This window comes from Mandrillus leucophaeus, unplaced genomic scaffold, assembly GCF_000951045.1.
Source record: "Mandrillus leucophaeus isolate KB7577 unplaced genomic scaffold, Mleu.le_1.0 Scaffold75, whole genome shotgun sequence".
Lineage (NCBI taxonomy): Eukaryota > Metazoa > Chordata > Mammalia > Primates > Cercopithecidae > Mandrillus > Mandrillus leucophaeus.
In genome coordinates, this window is record NW_012108141.1 from 7,302,724 (window position 1) to 7,316,976 (window position 14,253).

Consider the following 14,253-nt stretch of genomic DNA (forward strand, 5'->3'; position numbering starts at 1 on the left):
TGAGAAAGAAAGAATACAGAAGAATTGAGTGAGGAAGCCTCTCTGTCAAGCACTGCCAGTAATAAAGCTGAGCTCCAACTACTCCCTAGTCCCTGTATGTAAATCCCACATTTCAAATTTCCAAGACAGGAAACCTGATTGGCCACACTAGTGTCAGGTTTTCCTTCTTGGATAAATCAGCAATGGTCAGGGTCAGATGATTAGACATGATACCTAGACGTTCATCCCTGTGTGTCAAGGGCTGTTTCCAGAGAGGGAAATTTTCATGAGTTGAAAAGACATAGCAAGAAATATCTACTGTAAAATCGCTTGAAACTTGTACTTTGAAACAAACTTTGCTAAAATTTAGTAAGTGTAATGTTGACTCAATTTAATGTTAAAATTTTTACTGGGAAGGATACTTCTTTCCTAAGTTGTTTTGGATTATTTTAGATATTTCACCAGGAATGAGTGTCAATGTTTTCTTTCAAATGTAATTTTGTTAATCAGTTAAAACTACTTTTTATAAATAAAATTAAGTTATATGATATGCTTCATATATAAATTTTAAGATGTATTTTAGTTAAAGTGCATCTTGAATGATGTATTCAATAAATTTCTCAAATTGTTATGCTTGTATATTATTTGGAAGTTTTGCAACTCTACTTATGGGAACACTTTCTACATGTATAGTTTTTTTCTTTCCCTCCTGGCCAGTAACACTTGATTTATGGACACTGAATACTGAATTTCATGTAATTTAAAAAATTTACAGACTTTTTTTTTTTTATCAGTTTTAGGTTTCCAAATTAATTGAGCACAAAGTACAGATAGTTTCTATATGCCTTTTCTCCATTACATATTCACACAGATTCCCCTAATGTTAGCAACTTGCATGAGTGTGGTATACTTGTTACAACTGTTGAACCAGTATTGAAAAATGTTAACTAAAGTCTATAGTTTACATTAGGGATCACTCTTTGGGTTGTTCAGTTCTATAGGTTTTATCATTTTATTCTTTTGTATCTTTTTTTTCAGAGACAGGGTTTACTCTGTTGCCCAGGTTGGAGTCCAGTGGCACAATCAGAGCTCACTGTAACCTTGAACTCCTGGGCTCAAGCAATCCTCCTGCCTCATTCTCCCAAGTAGCTACTACTACAGACATGTGCCAGCACACCTGGCCCAGTTCTGTCGATTTTAACAAATACACGCTGTTTTGTATCCACTATTACAGTATCGTATAAAACAGTGTCACTGCCCTAAAAATCACTTTTGCTCCACCTACTCATTCTTCCCTCCTTACCCTCTTAAACCTCTAGGAACCTCTAATGTTTTTACTGCCTTTATAGTTTTTCCTTTTCTAGAGTGTCGTACAGAGGGAATCATATATGGCATCTTTCACTTAGCAATATGCATTTAAGTTTCCTCTGTAATTTTTCATGGCTTGATAGCTCATTTCTTTTTTTAATCACTGAATCATAGTCCCATGTATGGATGTATGACAGTCTGTTTATTCATTCACCAATGGAAGGAAATCTTGGTTGTTTCCAGGTTTTGACAATTATCAATAAAATTGCTATAAACATTTGTGTCCAGAGTTTTTATGGACATAAATTTTCAATTCATTTGGGTAAATATCTAGGAGCATAATTGCTGGATCATATGGGTTAGCTTTGTAAGAAACTGACAAATTGTCTCACAAAGTAACTATACTATTTTTCACTCCCACCATTAATGAATGAGAGTTCCTGTTGCCCCACATTCTAATCAGCACTTAGTATTGTCAATGTTTTTCAATTTTAGCCATTCTCATAGTTGTGTAGTCGTATCTTATTGCTGTTTTAATTTGCAATTTCCTGAAAACATATGGGTTGAGCATGTTTTCGTATACTTATTTGCCATCTCTATGTCTCCCTTGGTGAGGTATCTGTTCATGTCTTTTCCCACTTTTTAATTGGGTTGTTTGTTATTGTTAAGTTTTAAGAGTCTGTGCATACTTTGGATATGAGTCCTTCATCAAATGTGTTTTACAAATGTTTTTTCCCAGTCTGTAGCTTGTCACTTCATATATAGTTTTTTAATGCTATAGTTAACAGATTTATTTAAAGATCAATATTAAATTGGCTTTTTCCATGTTATAGAAAAGTATTTATGCAGAATTTGCATTATCTGTTTTTTAAGTTTGACATAACCTTCAAACGTAAAGCCATATGGATTCAAAACTTTTCAGAAAAAAAAATGTTTTTATTGGTAGAAATTTATATTTTCTATTTCTTGAGCCAATTTTGAATATTAATTTTTCTCAAAAATAACCTACTTATTTGAAATTTTCTAATATAATTTTATGGAATTGTAAAAAATGTATTTTATAATATATTCCCTCTGTACTTTTTGTGATATCAAATCTCTAATCCCTATTTTGAAAATATGTATTTTATCTCTAAGAAATACCATTCTGGATATAGGCCTTGGGAAAGATTTCATGATGAAGGTGCCAAAAGCAATTGCAATAAAAACAAAAATTGCAAATAAGATTATCAACAGAGAAAAACAGATAACCTACAGAATGGAAGAAAATATTTGCAACGTGTGCATCCAACAAAGGTCTAATATCCACACTCTATAAGGAATTTAAATTAATAAGTTAAAAAAAAAAAACATTAAAAAGTAGGCAAAGAACACGAACAGAAACTTTTAAAAAGAAAACATACATGCAACCAACAATCATATGGAAAAAAAAAAAATGCTCAGCATCCCTAGCCATTAGAGAAATGCAAATCAAACTATAATGAGATACCATCCCACACCAGTCAGAGTGGCTATCATTACAAAGTCAAAAAATAACAGATGCTGGTGAGGTTGCAGAGAAAAGAGGACATTTATACACGGCTGGTGGGAATGTAAATTAGTTCAGCCATTGTCGAAATCAGTGTAGTAATTTCTCAAAGAACTTAAAACAGAAGTACCATTCAACCAAGCAATCTCATTATTGGGTATGAATACAAATCTTTCAACTTTAAAGACACATGCATGTGTATGTTTATTTCAGCACTATTCACAATAGCAGACATGGAATCAACCTTAATTCCCCCTCAACCACAGATAAGATAAAGAAAATGTGGTACATATACACCATGGAATGCTATGCAGCCATAAAAAAAAAATGAGATCATGTCCCTTGCAGGAACATGGATGGAATTGCAGGCCATTACTCTAAGCAAATTAATGCAGGAACAGAAAACCGAATACTTTATGTTCTCACTTATAAGTAGGAACTAAACAATGAGTACACATGAGCACATGGGTACTTAAGGATGGAAGGTAGAAAGAGGGAGAGAATAAAAAAACTACTTATTGGGTACTATGCTTATAACCTAAGCGGCGAAATAATCTGTACACAAAACCCCTATGACACACAATTTACCTATATAAAAAACCTGCACATGTACCCCAAACCTAAAACAAAATCTTAATAAGTAAATAAAATAAAATTTGTATTGTATCCTTTGTTATAATTTGTTTATGTAAGATTTGATTTTAAAGAACTTGATAAGTTTAAATCAATTTAAACTTTATTTTAATTGATTCTGATTCTCTTTTTTATTCTTTTCATTACTTCCTTTATACTTTTCTTAGGTATATTTTTATTGTTTTTCCCAACTTCTTAAATTATTATTAGCGATTTATTTTTATCTCTCCTTTGAAAAATAATAAGACCATTTAACACAAAATATTTCTTTTTGAGTAAACCTTTGGCCAAAATCCACAAATTTTGATAATTAATGTTCTCATTTTTCTCATTTTATAAATACTCCATACCTGTAGATTTGTATCTGAGATTTTTGTTGGATTTTTTTTTAATTTCAAAGTAATTCCCAATACTTTTATCTAAGCTTGTGAACATGATTTCTAGTTTTATTGTATGTGTGGTAAAAGAATCTAGCCTTTACATTTTGTACTTTTAAGATTTTATTGATATTTACTTTGTACCTTAATTTTAGTTTTGGTTTTCAAATTAATCTTCCAGAGATGGTTGAAAAATGTGCATATTTTCTGTTTTAATATGTACCAAAACTTCATTAACATATCATCTCAATAACTAGGTCTCTTATGTATATATGTGTATATATGTACATACGTACGTATGTATTTACTTTGGCTCATCAAAATTTACTAGAGACACGGCCAAGTTTTCTATCAAAAAAAAGTATTTATTACTCTTTTCAAATCCAACAATCTTTGCTTGATTTTGAGACCCTTTCTTTTTCTAATCTTCATGGGCATTGTCAGCATGAGTTGTAACATTACTTTAAAAAAAAAAAAAAACCTTAAATTTTCCATTTGTCACTTCAATCCTGTTTTTTTCTGAACCTTTAAATACCACAACTGCCTTATCTCTGTGTTTATTCATCTGATAAATGAGGCCCGTCTTATTCATATAATTTGGAGGGGTTGTTTTTATTTTTACTACATCTCTTCTTTCAATAATATTTATTGAATTTAAAATCAGTTTTGTAGTGATATTTACAGTAGTTTTGCTTGATTCCCTGTTCTTAAATTCTAATTTTATCAAGTGATTTCTTCTCTTCTTAATTCCAAAATAACATTTACATTTTCATGGCAAATGATTCAAATAGAATTGCAGAATATAAAAATGAAAGTAAAGTCTTCTCCCTCACAGTCCAGGAGTAGAGTGAAACACATGAGGTGCTTAGGGCACAAAATTTAAAGAGACAATCTCAGAGCGCTTCCTCAAATTTGTACCTTGGTGCCCTGCTCACCTCATCCTAGGTCTGCCCCTGATTCCTCATTCACGTTCCACTCCAGGTAAGACACCACTCCTAACAGTTTCTTGTCTCTCTTTCCAAAAAACTGTGAATGCATGTGTATGTGTGTGAGTAGTTATTTTATGTTCTTGTTTTAAATACCTGAGATCGTTGCTAACTGCTGTTTCTCATTGCTGCACACTCAGAATGAGGATTATGCGCTCACCTTAGCAAATATTTATTTAGTCTTGACTCAGTGAACATGGACATATTTCACTCTTCCTGAGAACTGCATGCCATTTCAATGTATGAAACTACCATAACGTTTTAAAGCAGTCAGGTATTGATGATGTTTAAGCATTTGTGTCACAAGCTATACTTTTGTTAACATTCTTTTCTCAAGTAGTTTTCCACAATGAACTAAGTATATGTGTGAGAGAAATTAGTAAAGAGGAAACTACTGGGTCAAAAGGCAAGTGTATTTAAATGTTGACAAATATCAAACTGCTGTCCCAAAAGTTTCATCAATTCATAATTCTACAGTGTAGATATATATATTTTTTCGGCTCACTGCAACCTCCGCCTCCTGGGTTCAAGTAATTCTTCTGCCTCAGCCTCCCTAGTAGCTGGAATTACAGGAACCTGCCACCATGCCTGGCTAATTTTTGTATTTTATAGAGACAGTACATTTAGGTCTACCTTTCCCCTCACTGATAATGGGTCCCCGTGATCTTTTCATTGATTGCTTCTCTAGTAGATAAGTATTTGTACTCCATTGTAGTTTTCGGTTGTATTTCTTTAATTATAAGTGAGTTTGAGCATATTTTCACGTTTATTGATCATCTTTATACTTTTTAGCATTTTTATCTTTGTCTTATTTTGTGTTCCTCATTTTTTAATTCATCTGGAAAAGTTTGAGATATATGAAAATATTTTTTTCTGAAACATAAAATCCAAATATTTTTCTTGGTTGATTTATTGGTTTCTAATATTCTATGGTAACTTCTATTGTGCAAAATAATTTATTTGTAAGTAGTTAAGTTCAATTATAGTTTTATTTATAGCTTTTGTATTTCATGGCAGAAAGACTTCCCCACTCAAAAATGATAACTTTTAAAGTTTTTTTCTAATAATTTTGTTGTCATATTTAGATGTATATTTTTGTTCACCTGTGATTTACTTTTGATGAAAGATGCGGAAATTTAATATTTTTTCTCAAATAACTATTAATTCATTCCAACATTATTTTCCAAAAGAATCCATTTTTACTCCATTATTCGAAATCCCATATTTGTCTTAGTAAATCCTCTCCCTCTTTTTTTCAGTTTATTTCTAATGTCCCTAGATTGTGTCTTGCTGGGTCATCACCAAATGTTTTAATTTCTTTTTTCTTTCAATAGATTTTAATATCTTTTAGAGCAAGTTCATGTCTATTAATTTTTCCATAGTTCACAAAATAATTTTTTTGTATTATCTTTAACATCATTTTTAAATTCCAAAAGAGTATATAAAGATAACATAGACAACCAAGGTAAGCATTTAGAATAATATCTTCTACACAGTAAATATTCAATAAATTTTAGCTTCTGAAATAAAGCAGTTTTCAAATGAAGTAAAATGTATCTAGACATCATGTATTGCACCTGCTACCAAAGAAGATGGTGAAATTTCTATTGTCCCAACTCATCTGCTCCCAGATGTTGCTTAAATTCTCTACTCATATCTATTTCACAACTACAGAAAAATGCATGGAACTGTCCTTAGAAATCATTTATATAGTGTAGCTCTCTTGGGCTGAGGTAGGAACTCTCTTCTATGCTCATCATACCAAATACCAATGGATATAATGAAAAGTTTTATTTCTACCATGCACTTTTGTCAGGATCTCTCTGACCAAGGGTTTAGTACCTCCCAGCACATGCATAGCACTTCAAGGACCCCTTCCTCTTCCTGTCTAGTTAATTTAAGAGGAATGGTAGAATAGTGGTACCCATGTTAGAGAGCAGTACATTTTAAATTGTATTCTTCAGAGCTCCAAGGTCATGTTTAAGAGCCTCAAGGGACTCCTCAAAGGGTGATGGGATGCAGAGCTTTGAACTTCAAAAATCCTGAGCGATTTCAGCCGGAACAGCTCCCCTTTATGTTTCAAGAAATGCTTCATTTGGACAAATGATAACATTATTCTAAAAATAAAAGTGAGGGGAAGAGAGGACAAGGAAGTAGAGAAATTCCTGTCCAGCTCTCTTGTTAGTATAAATCAGGGTTTCCCAAATGAGCACTATTGACATTTTGGGCTGGTAATTCTTTGTTGTAAGCTCGGGCAGGGAGGACGTCTTGTATATTGCAGGATGCTCAGCAACATTCCTGGCCTCTAGCTAGTAGCAACCACATCACAACTGTGACAGTGTGACAGCCAAAAATGTCTGCAAACTATTTTGGGGTATCCACTGTTATACTCACTGCCAAAAAGGTATATTAGTGGATGTATGAAGCACCTCATTTCTTTCTTCAGTTCGGCAAGTTTGCTCTCGATAACAAAACAAATCACAATTCTCAATCCACTTAATTAGTCCTTTATTAGTAGAGGTTTCCTCCCCAGTCTGATCTAGTCCTTTAGTGTTTGTAGGGTTAAGAAAAGCTGTATCAAGGCACCCTATTGTGATAGCATTTATTAACAGCCTCCTTAAAGATTTTAAGTCATAAGTTATATAAATAGTAATAAGGAATTTAGTTATTAATTAATGATAACCAGCAAATGAACATAAAATTATTGAGCAATTTCTCATTGGTGGATTTCAGCCTCCAGCAGCCTATCAAAACTTGCATAAATGGACACCTGGTAACTGATGTTAGTCTTGAATTAGCCTTTGCTGTACTTTCACTTATTCCTACATGGTCAAATTTCTGTTCACTGACAATATGATCTTCGACTTAAAAAACTCGCAAGATTCCTGCAAAAACCTCTTAGATTTGATTGTGAAGTTTCAGGGTACAAAATCAACATACAAAAATCAGTAGCATTTCTATACACCAATAGCGATCAAGTGGGGAAGCAAATCAAGAAGGCAATCACAATCCCATTTGCAATAGCTGCCAGAGAAAAATACCTAGGAATATATTTAGCTGAGGAGGTGATTTCTCTAGCATTTCATTTGCTCTATTCATTCTTTTTTTTTTTCTCTTTTTTTTTTTTTGAGATGGAGTCTCACTCTGTCAGCCAGGCTGGAGTACAGTGGCACAATCTCGACTCACTGCAACCTCCGCCTCTCCGGTTTAAGCAATTCTTCTGCCTCAGCCTCCCAAGTAGCTGGGACTACTGGCATGCACCAGCACACCCAGCTAATTTTTGTATTTTCAGTGGAAACAGGGTTCCACCATATTGGTCTCGAACTCCTGACCTCATGATCCATCCACCTCTGCCTCCCAAAGTGCTGGGATTACAGGTGTGAGCCACTGCCCCCTGCCTGCTCTATTCTTACACTTTGGAAAATAGATCAAGGCATACTACCAGCTTTTACATTTTTCTTTGGCTCTTCCGGTTTTTATCACTGTTGATTCTTATTTTAATAGTGTTTGTTTTTAAGGAACACAAGAGTCAATTTTTGAGGAAGAAAATTTTGTTTAATTTAAAATGGCTCATAACCAAAAAGAGATCAATATAAGGAATACAGGCAAGCTCTCAACTCCGGCGAGGAAAAGACAAGAAAACAGATTTTCTTCTACAGCCTGCAGAAAGGAATACAGTCCTGCTGACACCTTGATTTTAGTCAAGTGAGACCTGCATCAGACTTCTGACCTACTGACCTATAAGCTAATTAACTTGTGTTATTTTAAGTTTGTGGTAATTTGTTACAGTAGCAATAGAAAATTAAGACTCATGTGCTGCTAGGTCAATCAATTTAAGAACATATCTGATCAACCCTACTCCAACTCAAAATTCTTCACAGCAATGCTTTGCCTACCAAATATAGTTCAAATGACTCAGGTTTACATACAAAGGATTTTACAATTTTATTGCAGACATCTTCCACTATTTTCCTTCACTACTACACACCTAAGAAATGTCTTTAAGTCATTCCCCAAATTGCTCCTTAACATTTTTGCCACTGTGTGTTTTCATGCCTTTTGTCTGAAATGTGCTTCTCTTCATCTTCATTTGCTGAAATTCTAGTTGTCCTTCAAGTTCAAAATTCATTATCACCTCCTCCACGTGGTCCTCTCTAATTTCTCTAGTTGGTTATCAGTCACTTTTCTCTTACGTGCTTTCTTGACCATTGTTTATATCTCTTAATTTGGTTTTATCTCGTTCTACCTTCTTTGCAGAAATATTGCTTTGTCCTTATTAAATAAGTAAGTTTTACAGGAACAAGAATCTTGACTTTCATCTTTGAATTCCTAAAGCACCAACTTCAGGTCGTGGCACTGAGTAAATACTCAAGAAAATTCTAAATTTTATTTATGATATTTCCTGTTGACCAGTTTAAAGAAGACCTGGTATTTCTGATCTGCTTTAAATAAAACACTTTTGATTTTTAGTTATTAGTTTTATTGAATTACCTTAATGGTACTGAATATTATATTATGGTCCTAGAAGGTTGTCATAATAAACTCATCTGATACAACAATACCATCTGGGTCACTCTGTAGCATACAATGCAATAAACACTATAGGTAGTCAATTAGACCATGAATATTCTTGTAGTCTGAACATTTCCCTAAGTTGATATGGCAGTTTAATGGTATGCCAGTGTTTCTTTCTTTATCCTCTGACTTAGTTATTTTTTCATATTTTGAAAATAACAATTCTGTTTTCTCTCAACAATGTCATCTCAGAGCTCTAGGCAGAGGACAGAGTGAAACAAATGTGCCAAACATATGGATGACAAGAGAATGATTTTTCCAGAAATGATAACCACATGAAAGTTCTCAGAATGTCCTCTTGGGTTTGGGACATTTTAGGCAAATAAAATGTGAACTAAATGAGCTAAAGTGGGAGTTATTTACAAAGAAAAGAGATAAGGAAACTGGCTGAATAGTTTTAGAAAAGACAATCTCCTTCATGACTTGCAAAATACCTTCATTATTCCAACAGAATACTGACACCACTTCTAAAATGGCACTGTTGAAAAATAGCACTTTTTTGAAAAAGAAAATCACTGGTGCTGGGACTAACAAAATCTGGGGACATAAAAGGAGCAATAATTAAGTTTTATTTAGGAGATCATTTATTGAATGTCTAGTTGGTTGGGCACTAGACTAAAAATTGGGGATGTCAAAATAAAATAAGAAACTTAAGCACTAAGACAATTCATAGTTGGTTAATTCACAAAGGGTTTACATGGATTTCAATGATTCCTTTTCAGTTATTTAACTTTTGGTAAATTCACCTGTCCCTGGGAGCATCTAAGAATTTCTGAGAAGTGAGAATACGGTGGCAGGGATAGATAATTGTTATTTTAATTAAGTAGGGAAAATAATAAGGCAGAATTTTCACAAGATTATTTGAGAACCTAAAGAAGCAGCATTCGGAAAAATTTTTGGATGTGGTATTCCCTGAGGTGGGTCCTGAAGAAGGAGAATGAAATAGCTACACAAAGATGGGACAGGTATAATAAAAGAAGAATCATGGAGAGAACAGGACATGGCTAAGGAACTCTAAGTAGATTAGACCTGCTGGAGCAAGATGTCTTTGGTAGGATGTGAATGGTGAGACAGCAAGAAGGAGAGGGGCACAAAGACTAGATCATGAAAGGCCTTGTGCACCCTCCCCATGCATTTGTATTTTGTTTTGACAAACCTAGAAAAACAAAAATTGTTGAAGTATCAATAGGATTTAGATCAGACAAAATGGAAGAAAGAGCATTTTTGTTTTAGATTAGATTAAATGAGGGCATAGAGAACAAGAGAGGCTTGGTGAGTTTTTGAGCAGTTCAGTGATATGATTAGATTGCTCAGTGTAATGAATAAATTGGACTGAAGAGATGAGAGACTGGGAGGGTCACTTAGGAGGCAATGCAATAATTCATGCAAAAAATTGCAAGGCAGTGAGAGAGGTCTAAAAAAAAGGAAACAAATGTGAGGAATATTTTGGAAGTACAATTAATGTGATTTAGAGACCTATTCGTTATGCGGAAAGAAGAAATAGAAAATGACATGGTGATCTTTAGCCTGGGAAACTAGGGAAGTGATGATGGCATTAAACAATATTGAACCTATTGACAGTGGAACAACAGTTAATTGTGGAGGAAGCAGGGGGAAAGCGTGGTTTTTATTACGTTGACTTGTACCTATTAGCCCAGCATCTAGCAGCTTCATGAAATCCATTGAATTTATTCAAGAGCTAAAAACTTATAACTTAGTATGATTTTGCACTAGAAATGTTTTCTCCGTTTGTCCAAACCTGCAATTAACACATAACAAGGTTCATGAAAGCAGTTTTTGTATCCCCTTTGAGAGTAGCTTCTATATATTTTTAGTGAACAAAAGGAAAAGACAGTAATATTTGCTAAATACCTACTATATTCAGTTATTCTTTTGAGTATGTTTGCATACTCCATCCTCTAATACTCATAAAATTAGAAAAAAAAATGATGCCCGGGAAAGTTCAGGTAACTTAGAGGCTGAGTCAATTCTGACTGCATCCATAACCTAAATCTTAATTTTGTAAATTACTGCTTCTGAGTGGTCAAGGCCACAGACTGGCAAATGTTCTTTGTTTTTCAGCACAAAGGTAGACCATATACAGAATAATATTTTGTGTTTTGAGGGCACCCAGTTTTGTACATCTTTGGTAAAGTGGTAATCCATTTGGTCTTTTGGTGTGTGATAGGGGGACCTGAAATACATCATTTGGACACTGGATGGCAATATTCTAAATGGGCTATGGTCTACTTCCCTATGTCGGGGGAATCTTACATAGGGTTTACAAAACAAAGCTTCATTTCTGAAATTCCATTTGGTAGCTGGCTTTCTAAGCCTTTTTGGTGTTTGTGCCAATAGAAAAGGCAATTTGGCTGAACCTGCCAGTCAACCTAGCCAAACACTTGCAACAGGTCAATCATACTATCTTTAATGATAGAGACAATACACATAGTAAATTAACTCCAGAAGATCAAGGGCTAGGTTAAGTTTTCTTATAGTGAGATTGAAAATCTGAACACGTTCAAATAATTTCTGTTCCCTTAGAAAGTGTGAATAGCAATACTTCTGCCACAGCTATATCTGATTAACATATTCTGAACTGAATTTGGTCCCGGTGTGAATATGTTTTACTGTCCCCCAAATTGGGAACTTGTGGAATCTTTATAGCAGAGATCTGTTTGGGGTAACCTAACACCAGGTTAAGCATTTGAGAGGAAATAGATGAGCTTAACAGAGTCAGCTGGCTGGAATTTGGTATTAAGACAGAAAGGGAAGATGATGTGTGGAAATAATGAAGAAGGGCATTATTATATGATTTATCTCTACATATGAAAAAAATTTGACTTTTTTATCCAAAAGAATGAATATATAGTTGTATTGGGCTGGTTTTTATTTCATTGTTCCTTTATTTTGTTTTTTGATATTCAAGGATGTGACTTGAAGCCAGACTTATACAATTCCAGAAAGCAATATGGCAGGTCCCTCAGAGGTTACATGGGCTGAACTCTAGGAAAAGCTCCCCACTTTCTCAAACTTTTTGGAGATAGATGGCACTTTATAAAACATTGGAAATCAAAGTTACTGAATAAATTACCTCACGCTAGCCATGTGCCATCAAAGCACAGATCTTGGCCATCTCCCTGGGCAGTGTCTCAGAATGGCAATAAGGAAAAGTAATCTCAAGAACTGCATTCAACAAAAAGAGCCTGGTGAAGTTCAGCTCTTGGGATAGCTGTCAAAGCTGAACTGGCTTCATGTGCAGTTGTGTGCTCAAACCAGAAGGGATTTATGCTCATCTACAACAGCTTGTTCTGCTGCACCATGTAATCATTCTCTTTATATTAGAAGTGATATTTTGAAATGCAAAGGAAAAATTATGCTCCAAAACAAATATAAGGCACTAGCAACAAAAACGTGTTCCCCATGAGAAAAGTATATAATATGTGTACACCATTCAAGTGTTATCTTCTGTTTTACAATGTGATTTCTATGTGAGTTTAACTGAGATTGCTGAAGATTCTGAAATAACTAGATCAAAATAATCTTACATATTAAAAAGAAAATATCAGAAATCAAATATATTTTATTGAATTTCAATTCCTCTAATTTCTAAAATGCAGTGGAATTGAGGACTCATATGTTTTATGAGTAGCTGATTGTCAGTTTCTGGGTATATGTCAGTGTAATAGCATAATGCTAAAAATTTTATATTTGAAAGAAATAAAATATGCACATTATGAGCAGCAAGGGAAATAAATCTTTTCTACAATTGAAAGTATATTCTATTTGCATTTTCTATATTCAGTTTCCAAAAAGCTTATATAGTTTACTATTTCCAAGTTGTTTGTTATATTTGTAGAGAAGCAGTGATGGGAATACTGAGGTAGGTGATTGTGGAAAGATGTTTATATTATCATCTAAGATTTAAGTGTGTCCTAAACTTTTGGTGTAATATTACACATAATTGGGAAATTCATTTAAAACTACACATACTCAACTTCACCTAGCTCTACTGAGAATCTCTAGACAGTGGCACATTCATACATTTCTGTTAGAAATGATGAGATAGCCAACAAAGGACTAATATTCAGAGTCTACAAGAAACTCAAACAAAGCAAGAAAAAAACAAACCAACAATCCCATCAAAAAGTGGGCTTAGGATGTGAAGAGACAATTCTCACGAGAAGATATACAAATGACCAACAAATATGAAAAAAATGCTCATCATCACTAAGATCAGGGAAATTCAAATAAAAACCACAATGCAATACCACCTTACTCCAGCAAGAATGACCATAATCAAAAAATCAAAAAATAATACATGTTAGCATGGTTATAGTGAAAAGGGAACACTTCTACACTGCTGGTGGGAATGTAAACTAGTACAACCACTATGGAAAACAATGTGAAGATCCCTTAAAGAACTAAAAATAGAACTACCATTTGATCCAGCAATCCCACTATTGAGTAGCTATCCAGAGGAAAAGAAGTAATATACGGAAAAGATATATGCACCACCATGTTTATAGCGGCACAATTTGCAATGGCAAAAGTATGGAACCAGCCCGAATGTCCATCAATAAACGAGTGGATAAAGAAACGGTGATATGTGTGTGTATGTATGTGTATATATATATATATCATGGAATACGACACAGTCATAAAAAAGAATGAAATAATGGCAGTCGTAGCAACCTGGATGGAATTGGAGACCATTCTTCCAAGTGAAGTAACTCAGGAATGGAAAACCAAACATTATATGTTCTCACTCATAAGTGGGAATTAAGCTATGAATATGCAAAGGAATAAGAATGATACAGTGCACTCCGGGGCTCAGGAAAGGGTGGGAGTGGGGTGAGGGATAAAA